Below are 8,775 nucleotides of genomic sequence, written 5' to 3'. Positions count from 1 at the left end.
TGTTATGTAGCAATAACAATCCCAAATCTCCTTGTATTGACTTTAGAAAGCTTAGAGTCACAAATGTCACTCCTCTAATGGCTTACAAACACCAAGAGCAAATGGAGAAGACATGAGGAGAGAGGGGAGGTATTGAATTCGTCCCTAAGAAGCCTTGGGAAGGTCTTTTTCGAATTCATGAGCCAAGGGGGTTTATATAGGTGTACCGATAGGGTTTCAGTCATTCTCCTTATCTAGTTGCTTGCTTACCAAGCAACCCATAAGATAATCCTTGAATCCTTATCATAGTCGAATTCTAAGGCATTATCACCTTAAATTCGTCCATCCTACACTTAGGATAATCCTTACCTTATTTTTTAACTATCACATAATTACAATTCAGCCCCTCTAGTTTAATTAATTACACTTGATCACAAAATTAATTCCTAATTAATTATTGACCAATATTAATTAAACAAATATGATTTCTCCTTTAATATATTATTCTGATAACATATTAATAAATCATAATAACCTCTCTCTCTATTTATTTCTCCAATCAAGTTGCTTTGGTGAAGGCAACCCAAAAGGACCATGCACAATCGGGTCAAGTACATACCAAAGTAGTTATGGACTTAGACACTAATCCAACAGTCTCCCACTTGGATAAGTCTAATAACTATTATGCGTATGACTTTAGATCCTGATATGCAATCGTAGCTTTCCAAAGCCGCTGTAAACTCTGATCCTATCAGATACGTGTGTCCTTTAGATAAGGGATCATATATTCCTCCATTCTAGATATCGTATGCGATATGATTTCAAATCATTTTCTTTGTACTATTTCTCGATTCCCAATTTATGATGACTGACTAATTGAACATATCAAATTAGCCCTAGCCCGGCCGAGCATTTACGTTTGTCATCACTAAATCATTGAGGGGCCCAAAGATATCGCTTTTATCCTTCTTTGGATAAAAGGAACGGATAAACTTTGATACAATGTTCGCTTGCACTTACTCACCGAATTACAAACAACAATATGTTTTATAACACCAAGTTACTAGTGTGTTTTCATATTATCAATGTGCAACCGATTAGCAAGATACAACTCACACATCTCGGTTTCAAGAATATAAGATGTTATTGTCTCACCAATCACTCGTGATACAATTCATGGAGTGATCCAAGTGAGCGTGGGTTTAATCCAATGCTCAAATTCATATTTACAAGCACTCATGAACATTGCAGCAAACATTTGCTTTTATCTAATACTCTTTTAGACAATCCACACACCAATTCACGACAATCTTCATTCATATCTACTTCCAACATATGAACGACTGTGACCCGTTTGAATAATTTGATTGTTCTTAACCAATTAAATTATTCAGGAAGTCAAAACATGCAAAGTGAAACACAAGAATAATACTAATCCCATATGGCCTCAAACCTTTGAGTATAAATAAAACTCCTTTTATTTATCACCATATCGATTACTCATTATTTTTCGTTTCGGGTAATCAACTTCTTACTTGAATTATTACACTTGTCCCATGCTCCTAGCATGCACACAATGTTTACCTATGGTTCTTACTTTGTGAAATAGATCAAATTGAACACATTTCCAATCATTCTCATTTCACAACTCCAAATCCTTTTTCATAAGTGAAAGAATATCAAATTCTTGCTTCTTATAGAATATGCTAGATTCTAACATTCTATGCAATGATTCTTTCGTAATGTCACTGCACCAAAATCACAAAGACTATTGCCAATGATATTACAAAATCTTCTATTCGGAGATTGTTACAAGACAATTCCTTAGATATGATGAGTCTCACTCAAAGTACATTCCTTTGAACATCCTTTTGCACAAAAGTTTCTAATCTAGACATAGATTTTCAATATTCAATTCCCAATATGGACACGCTTCCATATTTTCCATATGACAACTCATCTTAATAGAATCTTATCTATTCATAATAATGTCGATATGGTCCATCAAATATCATGCTTCCAACTACTCACAAGCAACCAATCCTCGTCGAACTTTGGATTGTCCTTTGATAGTTGTTTAATTATTTTAGTCAAAACCAATTCTAGTCCCTTTTTCCTCTAAATGCGCTAGACATTTGGAAAATTTTAGAATGGTCAAATATTAAAGCACTTGCAATCGATCCTTTACCCGAATCATATGGTACACGATGCATGATGTTTTATTTGCTATGTTCTCAAAATTCGAATTGTGAAGAGGAATGTCGTAATCATAATCGAAATTTTAAGAACACACTATGTACCTTTGACTAAATTTATTAACATTCCACAACCTAATCCTTTATATTTGAAATGAAGCATAATATTCTCTCCCTTAATTATAGCAAAACAACTTTACAACCCTTACGACTTTGCAAGGTATAACTCTTGTTTTCTATTATTAATATTGCCAACTTGCAATACGTGCCTTAATAATCATACAATCATAACATTTATGCTCCCACTATCATGATGATTCTTATAAAACGTAACACTTATGCTCCCACTAGCTTCGACATGTATTCATAAACATCTTAACTTTTAGAAAATCAATACTTATTGAATTTCTTAAGTTCATGTTTCTAATACTAATGCTTTGATAATCTTTTATCAAGGCTTCTCGAACTTATACACCTTTGCCTTAGATAGTTCATATGTGTGTCTAAACACTTAAGACTAATTGCCAAACCTCACAATTCAAATTATGGAAAGGGATACCGTAACCATAATCGAATTCGAGAATGCAATTTTACAATCACTATCTTATTAAAATCTTTCTTAGTGAAAGCATTTCCTCATAATCGTTTTCATGAAGGAGGAAATATTATGACACTTAGATTTAAACGGTGTATTTGTTCCTATCTATGTGAATTTGTTAAAACCAGAGTTTACGACAAATTCAAACTCATATGGATCGAACTTTCTTAATCTTGATTTCTTGCCTTATGGTAGCACAGCTGCCCACCACGTCTTCCAAGTAGTTAAGCAGCTCACCTTTTCCTATCAATGTACCTTTCATTGATTAAGGTGCCTTGCCTTTTATGCATTCAAAATGAGAACTCATAGGACTCATATGCACAATTAACTCAATTGGAATGGTATAGAAAACAAAATAATGTCAACACGAGAGGTTGTAAACCTCAACTCATGTGCTAGTGATGATCGATAAGGTTTATTTGATTTGTTCTTGAAACGTTTGAAGACCATTAAGACTCCCACTGACTCCTTGACATATAAGATTCTCTTGTCAATAACCATTTCTTGACAAAACAAATATTCAAGAGTTAGTGTAGCTTTTATCAAAACACTTCATAAATTGGTCCTAGTTGGCCTTTGTATTATCCAAGACATCACAACTTTCCACATTTGATGAATGTTATAAACCTTCTTAATACTTTTCACTCATTGTCACAATCTTAACTTTAAGACTTGTTATTGGAACGAAGTATGATTAACCTTTTGATTTAACCATTTCTTCAATTCTTGATTCCTCTTCTTAAACATACAATTGTACTAAGACTCACTTAGAGGATCAATTGAGATATGGTTCTTAATCATTAAGACCTATCATAAAGCATAAAAGGTACTCTCCCTTCTTCTTAGAATGGAGAAAATTTTATCTTTTTGCCTAGTTGATTCTTCTCATTCGTGCTGCTATTGATTTAAACATTTTTCAATCAATTCATAATTACACTTAATCTTATAAGTATAATCATATTTACTAAACCTTTAGTAAATCATGACGAATATCTTTGTTATTCTTATGGTGAACTTGATCAACACACAACTTTGTGTTCTCGATCTCCTAGTCCTTCACTTGACACTTTGTCAACGAATTAGTCTAATTTTCAAATATGAAATTTCTCATTCATCATGCAACCAATTTGCGTGATTCCAAATTTTTGTCCAATTGAAACTTGGGCGATTAGAAAATCTCCCTATTTGGTAAATTCTTGACCTTTCCATAAACACCATAAATAAGAATCATATCCTTTTGTTGTAGAAATATGCAAACACCAATTTTCATAATGATTTCATTGCAAGGAAGTAAACAAATAAATAAGTCAAACCAAAATTTATTTTATTTATAAAAGCAGCGGAAAACATTTGTCCTTACAATGCAAAATCAATAGAAAACTATGTATTTCAAAATGAAAATTTACAACAACTCTATCATAACTATCTAAGCTCAAAATCTAATCTTCAAGTCCATGCGATCAAGATCCATTTCTTGTGATTAGATTCATCTTGCTCTTTCACCAAGCTTTCTTTCTTTTCACCGATCCTGCAAAACATTCAAATGCAATCTTATCACATCATGTATTTGAATCAATGAATAGGAACTTAACGAAGTTAGATAGTGGATTTTACCTGAAGCACAATCATACTCTTTGACTCTCCCATCTTTGGAATTTTCAGGCTCTTGGGGCAGACTTCTATCCAACGCCCTTTCTCTTGGCAGCAAACGCAAGTCGGTTCTCCTAGAACGTCCTCAGAAGCATGGTCGGTTGACTTTCCCAACAAATATGCTTCATTGCTTCGCCAAATCATTTCTGATTCAACAGCAATGAGCATGTAAGTTAGGTCAATGAGGTTGTCGTCATGATCCATCATATAATACTTTCTTTTGGACTCATTATATGATTTAGGGAGTGATTGCAGAACCCAGTTCACAGCCAACTCATCGAGAAATGACACACCCAACATAATCAACCTATCGATGTGTGATTTCATTCCTAGAATGTGGGCACACACGGATTTACCATCTTCATGTTTCATTTCCAATAGGGCCTTAGTGATATTCAACCTTTCAATTCTTCGATCTTGTGGGTTAGGGAGAACAATTGGAGGAGGTGGAGGAAGTGAAGCATGATTTCTTGTTCCTCGATCGAATCGTGGAATACCATCTTCATGTGGAATGCTTGTTCCACGGGATTTGGGAAGACCATGGTTGTCGAACTTTGACATCTACAAAACGGGAGAAAACAAATTCAAGTTAGTTGATCGATTGAGTCCTTAGTAAATCACCCAAATGAGATACTAAGGCTAAGATCCAACACAATACGCTACAACCTAGAAAAGGGATGCCGTAATCTAGTTGCAGAATATTTGATGGTAAGTGAATGACGATTCACTAATTTCCACCATGAAAAACGAAAAAGAAATTTAAGTTTTAAATCTATGAAAACTCCTAGATCCTTTGAGATTCATTGAACATTTCAATGGCATGTTTAAATCTCGATGTGCCCCTCTTGTTTGTGACAGGGATGCCGAGGATCACAAAGCGGGTGTCAATAACCATGCAAACTTACATGGTGCCTTCACATGTTACAGTCACCTATTCGATGTGCCGGTAAACCACACACGCTCCACCGAACTATGACAAGCATTGAGTCACCATTTTCTACCTTTGCTTAGAACCATTTAGTGTGCCGGTAAACCACACACGCTCCACTAACATCTTCGCAAGGGCACAAAGTGTAATTTCATGGAATTGCATCAATTCACTTTGCCTAAGTAACTAAGATTGGGAATTTGTAAAAACATTTAGTTACTTTTGTATTTCATTATACATATAATGGAAGGTTTCGTCCTATCCTACCCGTTCGGCTAACGACCCTCCACTAGTCAAGAGTGCGGTGGGTAAGAGTGGATACCCATTCAATCGCCATATTATAGGCAATTTCCTTAAACACCCCTTATAGACCAGCTTCGTGAATGAGGCCTACTAACGGTAAGACTGACTTTTACTCATACATATATATAATGTTAGACTTTTAATGTTATATATAGTATAGGGTGCATTTTACACTTTTAAAATATTAGGTGATTAAATTTAACAATTATACTTTTAATTCAATTAAATTGTAAACCTAAACTTTTATGGATGTATTAAACTTCTTTTAATTATACACCTTAATTAATTAATAAAACCATAAGGGTGTGATTTGAACTTTTCAAAACATTACTAGGGTTTTAGAACTTAACATTCATAATTAAATTTTTAATCAACTTTTAAATTCCAAAACTTGAGGGCAAGTTTTGAAACATTTCAAAACATTAGGGTTTAGAATTTAAATATATATCACAATTAAACAATTAATCAAAATTTAAATTCTAAAACTTGAGGGCAAGTTTTGAAACCTTTTTCAAAACATTAGGGTTTTAACTATTTAAATTTCAAAAATTCAAAACTTTTGGGTTCAAATGTAAACTATAAAACCTAAAGAGGAAAATATGAAACTTTTCATAACAACAATGATCAAATAACAAATAATTCAAATTAACATTTAATCACATAATTATCCATATTTGATTTATTTAATGATTTCTTGCAAAACAATTTATCAATTTACTCAAAATAATTAATCAATTATCACATAAGGAAACAATTATCTTATTAATTGATAAATATCTTCAATTAGATCAAAATTATAGTCAAATATATCATATAATCGGATTAATATTGATCTAACATGATAAGGTAACTATCCATAAGCAAAAACAACAAGAAAACCCGAGATACCCTCCATCCGACGAGTTGACTCGTCGAGTCAGGGTTGGACTCGTCGAGTCTGCATGGACTCGGCGAGTTCAGCTATGGACTCGGTGAGTCCAGCCTCTAAAACACCAAAAAACGAATTTTTTGAACATGTAATGCATCAATACAATTGAAACCAAGCTAGGCTCTGATACCACTGATGGGTTTTGGTAATAAGACATCCTTTGTGCTCATACAAACCCTAATGCTCGGATCTAGGTTTCTCTATTGTACATGCAAGTTATCGAAGACTACAAACCCTAATTCTAGCATACAAGTAATCATATTAACATAAGAATAATTTTATAATGTTACCTTGATTGTTATGTAGCAATAACAATCCCAAATCTCCTTGTATTGACTTTAGAAAGCTTAGAGTCACAATTGTCACTCCTCTAATGGCTTACAAACACCAAGAGAAAATGGAGAAGATATGAGGAGAGAGGGGAGGTATTGAATTCGTCCCTAAGAAGCCTTGGGAAGGTCTTTTTCGAATTCATCAGCCAAGGGGGTTTATATAGGTGTACCGATAGGGTTTCAGTCATTATCCTGATCTAGTTGCTTGCTTACCAAGCAACCCATAAGATAATCCTTGAATCCTTATCATAGTCGAATTCTAAGGCATTATCACCTTAAATTCGTCCATCCTACACTTAGGTCCTTACCTTATTTTGTAATTGTCACATAATTACAATTCAGCCCCTCTAGTTTAATTAATTACACTTGATCACAAAATTATTTCCTAATTAATTATTGACCAATATTAATTAAACAAATATGATTTCTCCTTTAATATATTATTCTTATAACATATTAATAAATCATAATAACCTCTCTCTCTATTTATTTCTCCAATCAAGTTGCTTTGGTGAAGGCAACCTAAAAGGACCATGCACCATCGGGTCAAGTACATACCAAAATAGTTATGGACTTAGACACTAATCCAACACCGTCGTCACGGGTACGTTCCTTCTCGAGAACTCCTATGCATGCGTCCTTTTCGATTCTGGTGCTGAAAGAAGTTTTGTTAACCATTCATTCAAACATCTTCTTAAACCTAATCCTCAACCGCTAACCGAAAGATTTACCGTCGAGATGGCTAACTATGAGAAAGAGAATGCTAACGATATATTCATAGGCTGCACCCTTACCGTCAACGATCATTCTTTTCCCATCGACCTTATGCCAGTCTCCATAAAAAGCTTCGATGTTATCATTGGCATGGATTGGTTGAGCCCTAATCATGCTGATATCCTTTGTTACGAAAAAAACTATCCGTCTCAACCTTCCCTCTGGCCAAACCCTCATGATCTACGACCATAAACTTAGTTCCAATCTTCGCATCATTTCATGCATAAAAGCTCAAAAGCTTTTGCGAAAGGAGTGCCATGCATTTCTAGCCCATGTGATCAACGAGAAACAGGAAGTTAAAGACCTCAAGAGCATCCCTGAAGTCTGTAACTTTCCTGATGTCTTTCCCAAAGAGCTCCCAGGAATTCCTCCCGAACGTCAAGTTGAGTTTTGCATCGACCTAATCCCTGGAGCTATCCCCGTAGCCAAGTCGCCATATCACTTAGCGCCAGTAGAAATGCAAGAGTTATCCGGCCAGCTTAATGAGCTACTTAGTAAAGGGTTCATCAAACCGAGTTCCTCACCCTGGGGAGCCCCGGTATTATTTGTGAAGAAGAAAGATGGATCATTTCAGATGTGTATAGACTACCATGAGTTGAATAAGTTGACTGTCAAAAACCGTTATCCTCTTCCTCGAATAGACGATCTTTTCGATCAACTTTAGGGAGCCAGTTACTTCTCAAATATAGACCTTAGATCAGGGTACCATCAGTTACGGGTTCACGAGAGTGATGTTTCCAAGACAACATTCAGGACTCGATATGGTCACTATGAGTTCGTAGTGATGCCCTTCGGTCTAACCAATGCACCGACAATGTTCATGGACCTAATGAACCAGGTGTGTCGCCCGTTTCTGGACAAGTTCGTTATCGTGTTCATTGACGACATACTTGTCTATTCCAGAAGCGAAGAAGATCACAAACAACACTTGAGGTTAGTGTTGGAAACTCTTAGATCGGAAAAGCTGTACATGAAATTCTCTAAGTGCGAATTCTGGATTTGGAAGGTAACTTTCGTTAGTCACGTGGTAAGCGAGGAGGGTATACACGTGGACCCGTCCAAAATCAAGGCGATAGAGAATTGGTCGG

This window comes from Lactuca saligna, chromosome 4 (assembly GCF_052625555.1).
Source record: "Lactuca saligna cultivar CGN05327 chromosome 4, ASM5262555v1, whole genome shotgun sequence".
Lineage (NCBI taxonomy): Eukaryota > Viridiplantae > Streptophyta > Magnoliopsida > Asterales > Asteraceae > Lactuca > Lactuca saligna.
Note: the sequence above shows the minus strand (reverse complement) of the source record.